This window comes from Danio rerio, chromosome 1 (assembly GCF_049306965.1).
Source record: "Danio rerio strain Tuebingen ecotype United States chromosome 1, GRCz12tu, whole genome shotgun sequence".
Taxonomy (NCBI): domain Eukaryota; kingdom Metazoa; phylum Chordata; class Actinopteri; order Cypriniformes; family Danionidae; genus Danio; species Danio rerio.
In genome coordinates, this window is record NC_133176.1 from 2,230,538 (window position 1) to 2,251,490 (window position 20,953).

The following is a 20,953-nucleotide window of genomic DNA, read 5'->3' on the forward strand; positions in this document are numbered from 1 at the left end:
ACAATGCATAAATGCATAGGTAAAAGCTTAAGTGTTTACACAAAATGCTCACAAATCTATCCTACATATTTTAAAAACTAGGGCTGCGTGATATTGGGAAATATCTCTGATACATATTGCAATATTAATACAATTTCACCAGATGACTTGAACATCTCTATTTGGAAAGGATTGATCATTTTAGATTGATTAGGATGATTCTGTGATGGATAAACTCTAATAAATTAATCAAAAGCATAGGTAAAAACAAGCAAAAGTTGCAATTGAAACAAACAGTGTTTTATTATTTGCATTACCTAACTGTATTCAGGTACAGTAATTAAATATTTAAATATTTAATATTTAAATATTAAAATTAAAACATTATTAAAGTTAATAGTGTTACACAGGCCTCAAAAATGCAAATGATACATTATAATACAAACTCAGCATTGCAAATTCTAAAATGTGACTTTTGCGAATGATTAAATTGCGATATTGATGCTGAAATTGTGCAGCCCAGCAGCGGACTGGACATTGGGAGCACCGGGAAATTTCCCGGTTGCCAGACGGTCATCTGGCCTATATGACAGTGATTCTGGCTGGGCGCCGCGGACAGCCGCAGACTTGCAGTGCCGGCGTGTGCATCCTGATAGAAACCTATGTTTAGAAATCGAAATGCATGGCGCTGCGCATTGCTGAGCGGCGCTTCTGGTGTGTGACCCCCTATGGGCTCATTCTGAAAACGTACCCCTGTATACATTTCTGGAGGGTGCAAATTATGTAGCCAGAAGTGTGTATGGCTGCATTTTGTCTTTAAAACGAATGCTACGGGGCGGTATGACTTCGTTCCTTTTCGTGCTAACAGCTGACCCTCTATGTGGACGACTTTCCCGCAATTACCAATTTGTCCAGTGGCTCGCCGTGTACATCGGCAAACTTGAGACACAGAGAATAGTTGACCGCGATGGCGGGGTTCGAGTCTGGTGAAGAACGGTTTCAGAAAACAGGTAAAATAGAAAAAGAAGCCAAAGAGTAATATAAACACGTAAATAACTGGGTGAGAATGTGATAAAATCTGAAAACAACAATAATAATCATAATAAAACGTGGTAAAAATCAGACGAGGGCTTTTCTTTTTCTGGATTGCTTCTGAAAACACTGTTTATGGAAGGCGGCGGGTGCTGGTCAATCTGTGCTTTTGAAAACACTATCAGTTGGGCTTAGGGAAGAGGGTGAGTAGGGGGTATTGGTCGGTCAGTGGTGGATTTATGCAGGAAAAGCAGGCACGAATTGCACTCCTGAGAGAAAATTGAGATCTGAAAAATTATACACAGCGACCTCTGGTGGATTTGTGAAAACAAAAACTGCAAAAAAAAAAAAAAAACGTAGCTCCTGAGGTCGTATTTGGCTCCCTTAAGAAATGTATATAGGGCTACGTTTTCAGAATAAGCCTGGGTTGTGTATTTCAACCTCATCTCCCAACAACCTCAAGTTTTGCTATTTCTCCTAGGAAACTCCTGTAACTAGCATGGCCCAATCTAGATACAAGAAAAATCCCTTTTTGTCCATGTTTGTCAAGTTGCCAGATCTTGTATGAAGCTCATCGCCTCAAACAATTGGCAAAATATTCAAACTATAACATTTCTGTGTGGAGTGCTGGAAGGGCATCCACTGCATAAGACATATGCCAGAGTAATTGGCGGTTCATTCGACTGTGGTGACCCCATCAGGCTGAAGGATAATGAGTGAGTGGTTATTTTTGCATGATTGTAGTAACGACATAAACCTTGTCAACAAGTCAAAGTCTAATTGTAGTTAGTCTACAGTTGCATTTCCTTACAATACATATTTTGAGTATTGAAATTCTAGAAGGAACCTGCTGAGGGAGACTAAGCATACCATTTGATGTCTGCAAGATGCGGCGAACTAATCTAGCATCTTCAACAACGTTCACCTCACACGGTGCGTGAGATTTTAATAATATGTAATGACACCCTAGAAAAATCAATCTGCAATCTGCCATTGGTGCGGGAACGCTTGCATATTCACTTTAGCTGACATCATTAAAAAGCCATCCATCCACATCAGATGCGCCGACGATGTTTAATTAGTTTCTACAAAGATATCGAGCAAACCTCTGACCAGAATAATGCTGATTCTGTGCGATTATTGAACAAAACTGTGAACTGCGTAGAAAACTTTTTCAATGCAGGCCTCCTATTTAAAAGGTTATGGATAGAGGATGAGTGCGCTGGTAATGGTTTCTTTTGGAAAAATGGCACAAAAGCGTTACGCTAATGGAAATGCACCTGCAAATCCGTGTTTATCCAACTTCCTAATGCTGTTAGCGGCTAATGCACAAATCGGAAAGGTGTTTACTGTATGCATTCTCTGCAATGGCTGAGGATATGAATCGTGGAAGATGTCAATGATGGCCATATCCTTCCCTCAGCTGCATCTCATGTGTCTCATTGAGCCCCCTCCCGCCACAGCCACAATGCATCCTGGGAACCATTAAGGAAACCCGAGAACACCGCAAGCACACAAGAAACACACAAACACAATCAAGAGGAGAGGATGGCTGACCAACACCCACGGGCGAAACCCAAGAGGCGATGCTGCAGATTTATCGACCGCTCAAATTTCAGACGAAAAGCATCACTTTTGCTCTATAAAGCTGCCAAGAGCTTGGAAACTTTTAAGCATGCAGCATCAGTTCAAGCATAAATGGTGAACCAAGTACCAACGTTTTAAAGGAAATCCCATGACCTTGCTGTTAATAAAATCAATCGAGCAACAGGAATGTCATAACCTTCAACATAACAGCCTGAATTAGTGGTCAAGCCATGCAATATAGATCCTTTAAGACAAATCTGAGGGTTAAAAGTTGATAAATGTTGTACATACAGTAAAGTGATGATTAATGATTCTGTAGACACTTATTTTAATCAGTTTAAAATAAAACAAAAATACAAACTAAAGTGGTGTGGATTCATGAAAGACCCCACAAAACTGAGAAAAGCATCCCTTTAGATGCATAAAGTTGCTGAAAAATCTTTGAAAATATACATTCAGCCAATTCAAACATAAACAGGGCACTAGTTTTAAAAAGATCTAAATGTAAAAAGGGAATGATTTTTCATTTATTGTACATAAAGTGATGGTTAATGACCAGCCTTTATTAATAATATACTTTTACCCTAATCAACTTAAAATACAACCATATAAACTGGTGGTGTGTTGTAGATTCAACAAGCACTCAAGAAAAACATCACTCTTGATTCATAAAGCAGGGCTCGAAATTGCGACCATTTTGGTCGCATATGTCACGAATAAAAGAATGTGCAGGGGGATCCAAGTGCGAGTTTAACAAAATAATATTTATTGACAAAGTCAAAACAAAAATCAAGTAGTGAATGTGGTGCTAGTGCTAGGAGAGATCGGGCAGGAATCAGACGGGAAACAGGGTCCAGAAATTAGTCCTCAGATCCTAAGCACACCGACAGAACAGCACACCATAAGCACACATAACGAACTGACAAAGACACACAGAAAACGTGACCCATATATAGACCCGAATATGAGCCTCAGCTGGCGGGCTCATCACACGTGATCAAAACAAATACACGAGGAGAACAAAAACAAACCAACATGATCAAACAGACACTCCGGAAAAGCGCACAAACCTGCAACCGTGACAGCATATGCGCCCGAAATTTTATCTATGCGACCTCAAAATATATTTGGGAGCATTTCTGAAGTGCATGAAATAGTTGTGTGCGACCAGTTTTTACTGCAAAATGTTCACCACATGCGCGGATTTGGGAGACATTCACACAGAATGCATCTCCGCACTTGAAACGCGAAACGCAGCGCTCAGGAATGGTTTAAAACAGTTGTCATGTCAACTTGCTGCAGTAAACAAAGCCAAGTCCGTAATGCTTGCCCCGCCTTCACGCTCTTCTTATTGGTCCACTGCTCTAGCACTGAAATATCAGCTGTCAATCATTCAGTCAATGCCATCTGTATTGGGATGACAGGGAGAACTACAACAGCGAAACTGTAAAGCGCTGAAGATGAGAATGAAGACAACACTGACAGATTTAGTTTTATAAACCATGACATCTAAAGTTACAAATAATGACACATCGTACTAGTGATCATGTGCTGAATGAATCCACCATCTACACTTTTCCAAGAGTGGATAAAAGACTTCCAGTGGTTTCAAGTCCGCTATGAAAAGTCTGTGGGAGGGAATTTTCAGGTAACTGTGTGCCACATCTAGCACGAGATCTTCAGTTTAATCCTTCATATAATCGCCAGATGCTGTTCGCCGCGCAAAGGGCAGCTATATGTAAAATTTAACACCACGTATACCATCGCAAACAGCCTAAATTTTTTAGGTTAGGAGCACCGGTGCTACCAAGCAAAAAAGTTCATTTCGAGCCCTGTAAATGCATCAAAATATTTTCAAAATATAAATTCTGGCATCAATTCAAATAACCAAGAGCGCTCAGGGCTCGAAATTAACCTTTTAGCTTGGTAGCACCGGTGCTCCCAACTTCAAAAGTTTAGGTGCACCAGCCAAAATGTAGTCGCACCCACCAAAAATTATGAGCACCATTAGTACAAGTTTCATATTAACAGATGTATTGCATGTCAAATCAAAACTAACAAACAAAAAAATCTGCATTCGGTCATCGACACTGCATGCACTGCTTAACGTGAATGAGATGAACTCTCACGGGTGGTGTCTGATAATGCGCAGATGATATTGATGTATAACTTATTATTTGCATGTGAATGCAAGCTCTTTTGCGAAGGTGAACACGGTGCCAGTTGCATGACTGACAGTATCATGGGGATTAAACGAAGGATTAAATAACGTTAGAACATCTCATGCTTAAAATATGTTGATGCGGCAAACACTGAAACCTGAAGACTCTTTCCCACCGACTTTACAGTGAATGGCTTAAGTCATTTTCATAGCGGACTTTAACCCACTGGAAGTCTTTTAACCACTCTTTAAAAAGTGTAAATGCTGTATTAACGTTCACCACATGATCACTAATTAGATGTACCATTATTTGTAACTTTAGGTGGTTTTAAAACAAGATCTGTCAGTGTTGTTTTCATTCTGTCGTATCCAGACCTTTACCATTTTCGCGGCTGTAGCTCTCTGTCATTTGAACTGATTGATTGACAGCTGATATTAACCAATCTATTCACATTCTGTTCTAGCGCAGTGAGCCAATAAGAAGAGCTTGAAGGCGGGGCAAGCATTGCAGGCTTTATTTACAGCAGCAAGTTGACGTGACAACTGTTTAAACTAAGCGCTGTGTTTGGCGTTTTTAGGTGGAAAGATGCATTTTGCGTGAATGTCTCTTAAGTCCGTGCATGCGGTGAACATTTTGCAGTGAAAACCGGTCGCACGGCAAAAATTTTATGCACTCGCATAAATGCTTCCAAAAATATCTTGAAGTTGCATACACGTAGGTAAAATTTCGGGCGCATATGCAACCAAAATGGTCTCAATTTCGAGCCCTGAGACTGTTGTAAATACAACCAGTAAGAAGACCAAATTTATGCTCAGACCATGCAAAAAAAGTAAAGGTATTGCTAAAGTAAATAGTTATTAGATTATTGTATTTAAATCAATATATAAAATTATAATACAAAGTCTTAAGAGGCAACAGAAACATCACTTTTGATTCATAAAGTTGCCAAAAGTGGCAAAAATCGTAAAAAAATATTAATTCTGGCATCAATTCAAATATAAACCATAAATATTTCAAGCAAAACCCGTGACCTTGCTGTTAATAGAACCAGCGTCCAACCTTTAGCATTTGGAGTCATAATTGCAGTATATTTTAGGCTCTTTGCATGCCAGTTTTTCTTGCCCACCTTGGCCGGGCGCCTTGGCATAGCAGACCAAATTAGTGGTCAGGCTGTGCCGGTTAGGCGGTCAGCGGTTTGGGGATCCTGTGGTCAGCGTGCAACGGGAGCCGGAGCGACTACAGATCGCTGACCACAGCTTGTCATTGATCCCACACTCAATCGGATTATTGTGGGCCCAAAACAGCCGCGCCTGCAGAATCCGCCGGGCCGGCCAGAGAAAGGAGGGGTGGTGTCAGACTCGGGCGGACAGACGGAGGGAGGAGGGCTGGAGATGGATGTGAAAACGAGCGAGCGGAGTGACAGCACAGGGACCCATTGATCTTCTCATCATTTCCCATCGCTCTCTCTCTCTCTTTTCCCTCTCGCTCCCTCCACCCAGCCTCGCCATACAAGACAGATTCTGTTGAGCTCCACTGTATTGGATTTATGAGTTAATGGAGATGTCAAGACATAACAGATCGGGAAATAAGAAAGAGAATAGGAGGTGGAGGAGAGTTCTGTTTGCACTCGCTCTCTCTTTAATGAGAGTCACTTTAACTTATAGAGCAATACAGAGATCTCTGGGTGCTTTAGGCCATGTTCACAAGTACATAGGCAGTTTTATAAAGGGGTTATCCTTGCTTTTGTTAAAAAAAACTCTGTCCGCCTTGGTTAATATAGTTAACGAAAATTAAAAATAGTTTAAAAAAAAAAAGTTTTTATAGTTAAAAAAAAACGAAAACTAAAATTCAAAATAATTACCATTAACTAAAATAAAAATAAAAATGAGAGTATTTAAAAAAAACTAGAACAAACTGAAACTGCATTGTGCACATACAAAACTAACTGAAACTAACTAAAATTATAGCAAAAACCTCCTTTGTTTTCGTATTTCTAAATGCATTTAATACATAATCATATTGTAAGCCTTTTAGAAGTAAATCTAATTCGTGCTGCAGGTGTTTGACCCGTACGACACCTCAGAGTCTGTAATCCTGCTGCCATCGAGCCATTTCTACTCCAGTCAGTCCTCGTTGTTGCTCCCACGACAAAAACAATGAGTAGACATGACAGCAGCGCTGTGACAGCATTACAGGACCTTAAAACTATTACTTTAACACATTTGTGCTCAACAATGGGTTTTATTTCTGTATCGTGATCGCGAACAAATCTTCTAAGTGAACTGGTTGAACGAATTCACCAAAACAAACTATTTAACAAGCCTAATACTTTAAATACTTTAAATAATCAAATATATACTCTCATTCAGTTATTAGAATTATTATTATATATTATATATTATTAAATATATATTCTCATTCAGAATAGCAACGTTACACTGAGATCAAATTTGAGAAGCGGTGAACTGCACATGCGTGATTCAGTGAACCAAACACAGACAGTACATGACAGCCTGCTGTGACTGAACTAAACTTGAACAACAGCACCGCGGGTAAATCGAGGGCTTAAATGAGAGGATCTGGTGAAAAAACTTACATTTATTTCATGACAGAAAACCGTGATGGAATTATGATTGTAACAGAAAATTGTAAGTGAATCATGCTTCAGTTGGGTGGCAAAACTTTATAGTAAGACATTTTTTAGATCATGATGATGTTTTAACTGACTGAAATTACTATTGCTGACTACATAATTTTGGTATGTTGAGGTTTAACATCCGCGTTAAATATCTGAACTTCCCATCACTACTGTTTATCTAACCTCATAGCAGCCTTGCACTCATATTGTTCTTAAGGCTGCTATCTTGTAGGCTGCTGTATTTACATTTGAGGATGGGTGTGGTATTGGTAGATGAGTGTTCATGCATCCTCTAAATACAGGTTTTTAAAAAATGTATGGCCGACTTTTTATTATACTTTATTTATTCTAATGATTTTGAATATTGCACCAAATAAATATCCTCATTTAAAAAAAAAACTACAACTAACACTGAAACTAATAAAAACTAAACTAAAACTAAGTCATTTCAAAATATAGAAACTATTAAAAACTAGTAAATCTGCCTCTAAAAACTAACAAAAACTAACTGAATTTGAAAACAAAAAGTCAAAACGAAATAAAAACTAAAACCAAAAACCCTGCTGTCCGCATGAAAAAGCAAAAACACACTGTGATGCATGTTAAGAGACCAAACAGGTACAGTAATTAAGTATTTTGGCAAGAAAACTGCATACAAGTCAATGCAAACGCATAAACAGATTCAAAACAAGGTTCACCTATGCTTTAGCGCCAAAACACAAGCACAAAATTTGCTTTATTCACATCTACCTCATTTGGTGTGAACCCAGTCGACATGACTGGGTTCACACCAAATGCAGTAGATGTGAATAAAGCAAGTTTTGCATGTTCACGGCATGCTCAAATTTCTGTTTACTCCATTCTGGTCAATCAGAAAGGAGTAAACAGTGAGCATGCAGATATTATATGAAGCAAAAACTCCAGTTCTAGTTTCCACCTGACCCCACTGTATCCAGAGTTTCAGAAAGTCTTCACCCTGGCCAGAGTTTTTAGAAAAATTTGGTTACTGATTCTGTAGACACCTTTATTCTAATCAATTCAAAATAAAACAACAATATAAACCGAAAGTGGTGTGGTGTGGATTCATGAAAGACAAGATAAATCATCACTTAAGATGCATAAAGTTGCTGAAAAACCTTTGAAAATATACATTCAGGCAATTCCAACATGAACAGGGCAGTTTAAGAAAAATCTAAACGTAAAAAGGGAATTATTTTTGATTTATTGCACATAAAGTGATGGTAAATGATCAGCCTATATTTTAAATATACTTTTACCCTAATTAACTTATAATAAAACTGTATAAATTAGTGGTGCATGGTAGATTCAACAAGAACACTTCCTCTCCATGATCTGGCATTAATTTAATGACCGAGTGTAGCATCCATATGGAAAATAAACATTTTTGTAATTTTAGTTAAGCAAAAGCACAGCGATTTCCTACTATAGTGGACACCAGGACTAAAAGCAAGTTTATTACACATTTCTGAAGTCCCAATAAGTGTATAGAGAAATAACCAATATAAAATATAGGATGAAAATTCTGCCAGCTATTACTTTAATTATTTAATTTTATCACTTTAAATTTCCACAAAAAAGTATTCATATGCAAATTAGATACAGTCTACAGATAAACTGTATGCAATACAAAAAAAAAAACTTTTTTTTTTCAGGGTCAAAGGAGGATTAAATAATCTTTAAAAAGCACCTAAAGATTTGGATATAGACTTACTGAGCAACAGAATATTAGCATAAAGTCAGTTCTAGCTGTAAAGGACACTGTGTGATGCATAAAGTTGAAACTACAATAATTGAAAAGTACTGACCCAAGTAAGTCCATCAGGACGATGAAGCACCTGTTCATCTCTGTACCCGTCTTAATGGTTTTGCAGGTTTTCTTTGATCGATATCAGGATTTTGCATCACTCTGATTCCCTCTTGGCTTGGCACTGACCTCTGCCGACCATCTTGTCATTGGACAGGAGAAGGCTGCTCTGTTTCTTCTCCACATTGATTGGCTTGTGGATTGTGGTTGAGCTTCTCACACTTTTCATCCATTCCTAAAACAATAGAGACCATAATATTGATAACTTGTAGTCGTGATGTTGCTAGAAAGGCAGATCAAATGAGTCAAGCAAATCTGGCACAGTTGTAGGTTGTTAAAAGTTTTTTGACCAATAGCATGCAGGCATTATACACAATTAACCAATAGTGGTGCGAGAAAAGACTCTCAACAGAGAAAGGTCCAATAGAAGCAAATACAAGTGCATATTATACACGATTGTTCGTTTAAGGCAGGGGTGTCAAACTCAATTCCTGGAGGGCCGAAGCCCTGCACAGTTTAGTTCCAACCCTGCTCCAACACACTTACCTGTAGGTTTCAAACAAGCCTGAAGGACTCAATTAGTTTGATCAGGTGTGTTTAATTAGGGTTGGAACTAAACTGTGCAGAGCTGCGGCCCTTTTGGAACTAAGTTTGACACTTTAAAGGGTGGTTTAAGGGGTGCAGAATTCAAGTATGCAGCCCAGACTCATTGGAAATACATTCCTCAGGCTATAATTTTTGTTAAATGTAAAACATGTTGCTCCGGGTACGTTTTGATGCACGTTTCAGATGACAAAACCACTTGAGGGTGCTACATTTTTGTACATTTAAAGTACATGTTCTCCTTGTGCATTTATCGTCTGAAACATGCAATGAGTTGTACACGAATTTTCGCAAAAACCTCATTACTTCCAATGAGCTTGGGCTTTATGCTACACATACAGGGAGAATTCACAACTAAGGAAGATAATTTTTAATAACAATGTAGTACAAACACCTTTATAAATACAATACTCCAAACAAACTAAATTGGTAAAGACAGAGCGGATGTTAAACAGACAAATAGAACCAAGCATTTATTATGGCAGATAATGTGTGTTTCAATAAAATAAACTACAGTATATTGTCTACTAGTCATCTTTTTAGTTCTCATACTTGAATTGAAGAGACCTAAAATAGCCTGTGTTTATGATAAACAGAACTATATTGTCTAGTTATGCTTTTAGTTCTCATACTTGAATTGAAGGGACCTAAAACTAAGGCAGAAGATAAGCACAATGAACAAAGAAATGCTTTAATTTCTGGTTCCAAGGTAAAAACATTGTGCATCCCCCACTAGACTCCAGGTCTAATGTCATTTAGTGTTATTAATGATAAAGGGTCATGAGGTTAATTTCAATTTTTCAACTAGTCCAACTTGACCATAGGTTAAAGAGTCTCTTTAAGAAAGTAATGGAAGCTAAAACAAAACAAGATCAGTAAATGTGCAATTGACCCAGTAAACGTACAATTCACCGTAATGTAAAAAAATATACATTTAATTAACTGAAAACCTAAACTCAAATCTGTAAGCATTTCTATCACCAGGACACAAACTAAATGATGAGGATAATGCAATGATAATTGCTGCCTGGTACATTCAATTACCATTTTTAAATCAAGGTTAAACACATTTTTATCTTTAGCATTTAAAATTATATTCTTTTTAGACTTTTGTTGTTTGTCTTGTCCGTTTTTTTTAAATAAATATTTACTCTTTGGATAGCTCTGTAAGGTTTAATGTGCTATTGAAATATATTTTAATCACTTAAAATGATCATGGGCGATGCAGTGGCGCAGTAGGTAGAAGAAGGTCCTCACAGCAAGAAGGTCGCTGGTTCGAACCTCGGCTCAGTTGGTGTTTCTGTGTGGAGTTTGCATGTTCTCCCTGCATTCGTGTGGGTTTCCTCCTGGTGCTCCGGTTTCCCCCACAGTCCAAAGACATGCGGTACAGGTGAATTGGGGTAGGCTAAATTGTCCGTAGTGTATGAGTGTGTGTGTGTGTGTGGATGTTTGCCAGAGATGGGTTGCGGCTGGAAGGGCATCCGCTGCCTAAAAACGTGCTGGATAAGTTGGCGGTTCATTCCGCTGTGGCGACCCCGGATTAATAAAGGGACTAAGCCAACAAGAAAATGAATGAATGAATAAAATTATCATTTTTACATTTAATTACAAAAATGATGGCTAATAAAAAGCTTAAATAGCTGCTTAAACATTAGTGATCATCAAGTTTTTCCAAATACATTCATTTAAAACAGACATTTTAAATTGTAGTAATTTCTTTTAAAGATCACCTTTAATTTACAGCATTTTGATCAAAATGAGGTAAAACAAATCATCAAACAATTTGGTAGTTTTATGCGTATTCATGCGTCATGAGCTGTAAAACATCTCATTTTCAACATAATCTAAACATGTTATCACTGCAGTTAACTCAGGTAAAGGTGATATGGTTTGCATTAGGAGGTGTGTATGTTTGTTTTGTCAATGCAAAGACACTTAAACAGCTTTTTTTGAGCCACCAGGAAACAAGATCAAGAGATTTTGTGTTGTAAAATCCATTAGGGTCACTTTAGGATAAGCTCGAGTATTTTACGGCTGTGTAAACATGATCATGATCTTGAGCACCAGCCTCACCTTCAATCTGTGCTTAAATTTGCCATTGACCTCTACCGACCAACATTCTCAAAAATTCCCCTCTCATCTGCTGGTCAATGCCGTTTTTTTTTTCTTTTTGGATGGAAAATTAAAAATGCAAATCTAATCTGGTGGGTTTGTAATGTGATCAGTATGACGGGCGATCAATGCGAAGTGTCATGCAAACGGGAGGCAGTGATGTATGTGAGAGAGGAGGGGTGAGGGAGGGCTGACCGCTCTCGCTTTATCACTACACTGTGTGTGGGTGTGTGTCACTAAATGTCCCCACAAGTATAGCAATAGCATTAATTGGCCTCATGTGTGGGGGACATGAAACAACAATAAAACACAACAGAATTGTTAAAATGCAGATTGTTTCCTGTGAGTTTCGGGTTTATTTATTCATAATAATTGTATTCTTTGTTGGGATTTTTATTATACTTGTTTCTTTTATTGCTGTTTATATAAAGCACTTTGAGTTACCATTGTGTATGAAATGTGCTTTATAAATAAACTTACCTTGCCTAGAGGTAGGGTTGGTATAGAGGTATAGAATATACAGTCTGTGCAGTATAAAAATCATAATGTCTATGGGAAGTCCCCATAAAGATAGCCATACAAGTGTGTGTGTGTGTGTGTGTGTGTGTGTGTGTGTGTGTGTGTGTGTGTGTGTGTGTGTGTGTGTGTGTGTGTGTGTGTGTGTGTGTGTGTGTGTGTGTGTGTGATCAAATGTCCCCACAAGTGTAGCAATACAGGTGAATTTACCTCATGGGGACATATTTCGGCGCCTGATGTGACTCATAAAACAACAGAATGAAATATTTTGGAAATGTAAAAATGCAGATTGTTAGGGTTGGTGTAGGGATATAAAATACACAGTTTGTACATTATAAAAACCATTACGTCTATGAGAAGTCCCCTTAAAAAAAGTGTGTGTGTGTGTCTTTCTATGGGCTTGTCCAAAAGAGATAACATCTGTGTTGTCTTATCAACTACCCTGTAGTGTATTTCTCACCTTGAGCAGTGAACTATGAACACTGTGAGGCAAAGAACAACAACTGTTGCTTTAAACTTAAATAACTCTTTATATACAACTATAATCTGTTCAAAAGTTTGGGGTTGGTTAGATTTATATATTAATTTGTAAATAAGCATCTTCAGCTCACAACTGCAGCATTTATTTAAATAAAAATACAGAAATTGTAATATTGTGAAATATCTATAAGTGAAGTTTATGTATAAACAAATTTCGAGAGGAGAGCTTATGATTGCTAGCAGCTGACCCGCATTATCCAATTCACTACGATCCAATCAGATGACTCCTAAACTACTATAAATACCCTGGGGTTTATTCCATTGCTATCTTCGTTTTGAAGAGTCCCCCCTTCCTCCCCTACTCCTCCTTCTTAGACGGGTGACACGGTGGCCCAGTGCCTAGCACTGTTGCCTCACAGCAAGAATGTCTCTGGTTCCTGGCTTTACCAAAACTAGCAGACATTTCTGTGCGGAGTTTTGCACTTCTCCCCGTGCTCACGTGGGTTTCCCCCGGGTTCCCCGGTTTCCTCCCACCGCCTAAAAACATGCAATTAAGTCAATTGAACAATCCAAATTGTCAACATAGACACGCTTCTAGTTAGTAATTAGTTTCAAGAGCATTCACTTGCTACAGCAGGGGAGTTCTCGAGATCTACCTGAGCTCAAACTCCCCTCCCACTTTGCAACGGGAGGGAGCCCTGGGCTAGAGGATCTCATGAGCTCTGGGCTCTCTCCCAGGACAGCATGCCAAACAAGCTTAATAATTAATCATCAGCTAAGTGTGAACTCTTGAAGTGATATTTTCTATATACAAATCTCAATAATTGGTATGATTGAAATCTGTATTTTCAGCATCATTACTCCACAATTCACGTTTTTCTATTTGAAATCTCTCTAATATGCTGATTTGACGATCAAGAAACATTTCTGATTATTATCAGGCTTTGCTGCTAAATATTAATTTTCAAATCTGTGATACGTTTCTTTCTTCTCTGGTAAATAAAAAGAAAAAAAAGTAGCGTATTTCTTTTAAATCAAAATATTTTGCACGATTAAAAATAACCGTACTGTCACTTTTGATCATTTTAATGTGTCCCTGCCGAAGAAAGGTATTTTCATGTACAAAAATAAATAAAAAATACCTCTAAACAGTAGCTTAATTGAAAAGGTACTTCTCTTTTATAACGTATACAGGCATTGACCCAAAAGCTGATTAAAATGAGAAAAAGCATAAAGATGATTTAACAAAATGGGAAAACAGAAATATGAAAAATAAGAAATGCCAACATATAAAAAGCCAAGGGCGGCACGGTCGCTCAGTGGTCAGCACTGTCGCCACACAGCAAGAAACTCACTGGTTCGTGTCCCAGCTGGGTCAGTTGGCACTTCCGTGTGGAGTTTGCATGTTCTACTCGTGTTGGCATGGGTTTCCTCCGGTTTTGTCCACACTTTCAGAAATGTACGGGAGCTGTCACTAGGGTGGTACCTTTTCAAAAGGTACAAATTTGTACCTAAAAGGTCCATATTAATACCTCAAGGGTGCATATTAGTACCTAAAAAGTACAAAAGTGTTCCTCTTAATATTTGTAGGTACTAATATAAACTTTTGAGGTACCAATATGGACCCTTTAAGTACAAACGTGTTCCTTTTGAAAAGGTAACACCCCATTGACAGCTTGCGTACCTTTAATTCTGAGAATGCACAGTCCAAACACATGTGCTATAGGGGAATTGATGAACTTAATTGGCCATAGTGTATGAGTGTGAATGAGTGTGTATGTGTGTTTATATATGTGTATATATTATCATTTATATATTATTTATATATATATATATATATATACATATATATATATATATATATATATATATATATATATATATATATATATATATATATATGCATGTATGTGTATATATATATATATGCATGTATGTGTATATATAAACGAAGGTGTGTGTAAGATTTGTTATTTAGGTTTTTTTATTTTTTAGTACAACAGTGTCTTCAGCAGAAAAAGATCTTCAAAAATGCTGTTTTTTAATTGTAATAAAATCTGTGCAATTGTAACTAATGAAGACAGCAGAAGTCAATGATTTATTTGAATTACTTAGCCTGACATGTTTACTGCTCCAAAATATTGTAAATTCAAATGTTTCTCAAAATAGAATATATTGTCTTCAAAGGAGAAACAAGATTGTGTTTTTTACCCAAACATTTAAAAAGAAGATATGTTGGAGCAGTAATCACAATACTGTAAAACCGGGATATTTCAATCCAAGGTTATCATACCGTCAGAATCTTTTACCAGCCCATGCCTAGCCTGAATACTTTAATCTGACTTTTAAAAACTGCTCAAAGTCGCAGACCCTAAAAACACACATAAATAATAAAGGCTTATAGTTTAAAGGCTTAAACATTGCAGAGACGAATCATAAGCGTTTTTAAATATAGCTCCTAGTCAATTATAACACCAGTTCAACATTGCAGATCCTGCAAGGTGACTATTGCGGATGCACATATTGCAATATCGATGCTAAAACGATATATTGTGCAGCCCTATTTGCAATTAACACCTTCTGCAACTAAACTGAAGTAATCTGTTTCATATTAGAGCGTCAGCACTTTTCCACACTGTCGGCATCTGCTGAAGATCACATATGTGATTTAGGACTAGTTTAACAGTCACGCTTTGAGCACACACACACACACACACATATATAGGAGGGTCTGTGTTGAACCGCCCGACTGACCGCAGTGGTGGGTGGGAGATTTATTTAAGATCAAGCGGCGAGCTCTGAAAGCCACACAGGCCACAGAAACGGCAGCCCGGTACATCTTCATTAACAAGAAACATTTCTATTGATTTCATTTTTTTTCCAGCGTTTCAAGTTACACATAAGAAATATGTATGGTGGGGTTAAATGAGTTACCCTGACCCGATTTGTATCGAGCACACTCTTTATGATATTATCTATGGGATCGGTTAGTCAGTGGGTGTCAAAACTATTTGGCTGTAATGGGATAATGCACAGCTGCAGTCCTGATGGGAGAGACGGCAATTCAATTGTATCCTGCGAGACAATGGGCCAGCGGAAAATACAAGCAGAGAGTCCGCAAGAATTTTATCACAGCTCGCTCTGCACTTCTATATTCATACTATTTCTAGGTTTTGAATTTGAGAAAAAACAACTTAAATTTCATCAAATAAATAATAAAATACAATTAAATACACAAATATATACACACACACACACACAGGCCACTTTATTAGGTACACCTGTCCAACTACTGGTTAATGCAAATTTTGAATCAGCTAATCACACGGCAGCAACTCTAGGCATTTAGGCATGTAGACATGGTTGTTGCTGCCAGGTTGGTCTGAGTATTTCAGAAACTGCTGATCTACTGGGATTTTCATGCAGAACCATCTCTATGGTTTACAGAGAATGTTCAGTTCTATGCCAGAGGTCAGAGGAGAATGGCCAGAACAACAGTAACTCAAATAAGCACACGTTACAACCGAGGTCTGCAGAAGAGCATCTCTGAACACACAACACGTCCAACCTTGAGGCGGATGGGCTACAGCACCAGAAGAGCACACCGGGTGCCGCTCCTGTCAGCTAAGAACAGGAAACTGAGGCTACAATTCACACAGGCTCACCAAAACTGGACAATAGAAGATTGGAGAAACGTTGCCTGCTCTGATGAGTCTCCATTTCTGCTGCCACATTCAGATTGTCGGGTCAGAACCAATTGAGCATCGTGTCAACACCACAGTCTACCTGAGTATTGCTGCTGACCATGTCTCTGGCTGGCCATCCCTTTATGACCACAGTGTACCCATCTCCTAGTGGCCACTTCCAGCAGGATAACGCTCCAAATCATCTCAGACTGGTTTCTTGAACATGACAATGAGTTCACTATGTTCAAATGGCCTCCACAGTTACCAGATCTCAATCCAATAGTAAACCTTTGGAGGTGAGTACAGGAGATATGCATCATGGATGTGCAGCCAACAAATCTGCAGCAACTGTGTGATGCTATCATGTCAATATGGAGCAAAATCTCTAAGCCATATTTCCAGTACCTTGTTAAATCTATGCCACGAAGGATTAATGCTGTTTTGATGGAAAACGGGGTACAACAACCTAGTACTAGCAAGGTGTTCCCAATAAAGTGGCCGGTAAGTATATGTGCGAATGTTTGTGTGTGTGTGTGTGTGTGTGTGTGTGTGTGTGTGTGTGTGTGTGTGTGTGTGTGTATACAAATATATCTTTTAAATTAATTTTTGTATAGATGATTTATAATATTATATTAAATTTGAGCATATACATTAAGATAGTCAGTACTGGAGTCAAATGTAGAGTTAATCTAACAAAAAAGCTGAAGACAACAGTACAAAAATTTGTACACCAGAATTTATGTTAGGGGAAAAATTATTACATAAATTTTTTTTTTTTAAATAAAAATAAAAAATCAAATTAATAGTTCAGTCTTTTTTGCAATATTTCACTTGAATTTAAATGTATTATCTTTTTAGTTCTAAATATGTTTAGAGGGTAAAATATTATTTTGATAAATACATCAGTTAATAAATCTGTTTTGTTCAAATTCACCAATAAATATTTCATTTATTCACTGAAAAATGGAAAAAAACTGTCCTTTTCAAAATGGGTTGTACTCAATAATGCTGAGCGTTGATAATACATACGTAAAAATATGCACTACCATTCCAATGATTTAAGTTGGTAAAATAATATTAAATGTTACAATTAAAAAGTCTCTTACAGTTGAAGAGAAAATTATTAGCCATTTTGTGAATTTTTTATATGTTTTTTTATTGTATTTATTTTTCTGTTCCAGCTAAAACAAAAAACAAATCATATTTTTTTAAGAAGGAAAAAATGAATATGAATATGAATATGAAATGCTGTGAAAGATGCCCTGGCTCTGTTAAACATCACTTGTGAAATATCTGAAAAAGAATAAAAAAATAGGGCTGATTATTTAAAGTTCAATTGCATATCAAAGTTTCTTTTTTACCAATAAGCAAACAACTAGGAACAAAAATGTTGTTGTGAGTATAGTAATTCCCTTGAAGACCCTACATCCTTAAAGAGTTCAGACTTACTCCACAATGCTATATAAATATTCATAGGCTGTAAAATCATTGGACAACTTACTGGACATAACTTTGTTATGCAGCCAAGCAAAAAATAATAATTTCTTAAGGGGGCTAATGACATTGACCTTACAGTTTTTTTTAAATAATAATAATTTCTTAGGGGTTTTTCACCTTTAATTTGGATAGGATAGTGAAGGTACAGACAGAAAAGTATTGGGATCAGAGAGGGGAAGGGTCGGCAAAGGACCTTGAGCCGGGAATTGAACTCGAATCGCCGTGAGCACCTTGGTGCTATATGTTGGCACATTTCACCACTTGGCTATTGGCGCAGACCAGTTTTTACATTTTTATTCATTCACTTATTCCTTTATTTTAATTTCAGAGGAACGAACCGCAGATGCCCTTCCAACCATAACCCAGTGCTGGAAAACACCCATAAAGACTTATTCACACACACTCTTAAACACTACAGACAATTTAGATTATTCAATTCCCCTATAGCGCATGTGTTTGGACTGTGGCAAAAACTGGAGCACCCAGAGGAAACCCATGCCAACACAGGGAGAACATGCAAACTCCACACAGAACGCCAACTGATCTAGCTGGGAGTTGAATAAGCGACCTTCTTGCTGTGAGGCCACAGTGCTAACCACTGTGCTGCTGTTTTTCAAATATATATTTTTTCTATTCCAACAAAACATAAAGAAATAAGACTTTTATTCCAGAATAGGACATACGGACAAAAATATACTATACTACTATACTATACTATACTACTACTGAAATATCAATATTTCACACAAGGGCTAACTATTTCATCTTTACCTGTACATCAAACTAACTAAGAACTAACTTACTTTGTTGTGAGTCTAGTAAAGACCTTAAACTTTACTACAATGCCATATCAATCTTCATATGTTGAAGTAAAACACACAGACAGACACAAGACTCCAGCGTTTACCTTATGTCAGTCCACCCGATTCTGGTTTTATCCTCAGTCACCTGACTGTCTTTCCTCACTCGTCCTTCTGCAGGCCTTCAGAGGGCATATTGATCAGCCTTTATATCCAATAGAGACTCGGTGATTACCGCAGTAAGAGTGTGCTGTCATTATTTCCAGAGTGCCGCTGCTTTTCATTTATCAGCCAAATGTTTGTGGGAAGATGTTTGCCATCTTTCAGAGGTCTGCGAATGGAAAATTAATCTCGCTCTTGTAATTTAAACGACGGGGACAGACGCTGAAGGTCTCTTTGCATTAGCATAGCTCTCATTCTCCGCTGTTCGCTTCATCCAAAACCACCTGAAACGAAAAACAACACGAGGCTTCAGCGTTCCTTTACAAGACCGTCGCCAAACATGACGTTAATTTTTATAAAGTTTTAGAGAAAGATACTCTAAAAACTCTATAAGAGAAATGCATTGTTTTCCCTGAGCAAATTAGTCTTTTTGATTTATGTTTCTTGTTGCATAGATTTTGATATATGTTTATCAAAATGCATGCGACTTTTTCATCTGTGCTGTTCAAAAGTTTTAAAAATTATTTCTTAATTATTTTTTTATATTTGTATTTTAATTAAAAACTATTTTTTTAAAGCCATTATAGCTTGCTTAGAATAGACCCAGCTCCCAATCCAACTTTGAGAATAGATTAAAGGCCATATTTTTATTATCGCACGATAAGAGTCACACGTTAACCCCGATAACGGCCCACCACTAGTATGTAATATATATATATATATATATATATATATATATATATATATATATATATATACATATATATATATATATATATATACATATATATATATATATATATATATATATATATATATGTGTGTGTGTGTGTGTGTGTGTGTGTGTATATATATGTGTGTGTGTGTGTGTGTGTGTGTGTGTGTGTGTGTGTGTGTGTGTGTGTGTGTGTGTGTGTGTATATATATATATATATAATTATATCCCAGTACTGGGAGGGCAAACACTGCTTATAACACATGCTGGAACAGTTAGTGGTTCATTCCACTGTGGTGACCCCTGATTAATAAGGGATAAGCCGAAAGACAAGGAATAAATGAATGCATTTGTTTTATGTAAACTGGTGGTTTTAGATTTTCATTGTAGTTTAGTTTAATAATAACTATACCTTTGTAATAATTTTAAACCAAAAATAAAAGAAAAACAGCAATATTGTGAAATATTACTGCATTTTGATCCTTCACCAATATATTTCTAGTATGCTGATTTGCTGTTGAGGATATTTTTCTGTTCAAAACAGTGCTTTATCAATATTGTTAATCAATTATATGAATTCTTGCTACATTTCTTAAAACAAAAACAAATTATAACTAAATATACACTGCTTTTTCTATGCACATTGTAAAGTAGTCTTTTATGACTGTTTCTTATCACGTTGTTTGATATGCAGTGAGATCTTGTTTGTGAGCAGTGGGATCTTGCATAAAAGCCAAAAGGCGAACTGTGCAACATCAACAGTTTTATGTCAGACTGCATGATACATATATTAGTGAAGACTTTGGTCAACATGATTTGCAGCAATATAAAATGAAAGGCCATTTTATAACAGCCATGTCAACAGTGACATCTTCGATATAAAAATTTGTCTTTTTTAGTAAAATGTCTATAATTTCTATATTTATTTAGATTTAGGTTTCATTTTTAAGTTTATTTATATGTTAAATAATTATTTTAATACATGAACTTCAATTAAATGCCATGTTGCGCGTGTATATATATATATATATATATATATATATATATATATATATATATATATATATATATATATAATACATATACATACATATACGTACATACACATACACATACATTTTTAATCTAGATTAATCTCTGAATTAATCTGAAACATGAA

General features: G+C 36.9%; 1 protein-coding gene across 1 annotated transcript in view; it reads right to left on the reverse strand.

Annotated features, from left to right (window-relative positions):
* The window catches only part of runx1 (RUNX family transcription factor 1), a 224,006-nt gene that overhangs the window by 186,720 nt on the left and 16,333 nt on the right, over positions 1-20,953 (reverse strand). The window contains exons 6-7 of the mRNA XM_073948887.1: positions 19,025-19,363; positions 9,225-9,458 (exon numbers count right to left, since the gene is read on the reverse strand). The gene's annotated coding sequence lies outside the window, so the exon portion shown is untranslated. The remainder of the gene's footprint in view (positions 1-9,224; positions 9,459-19,024; positions 19,364-20,953) is intronic.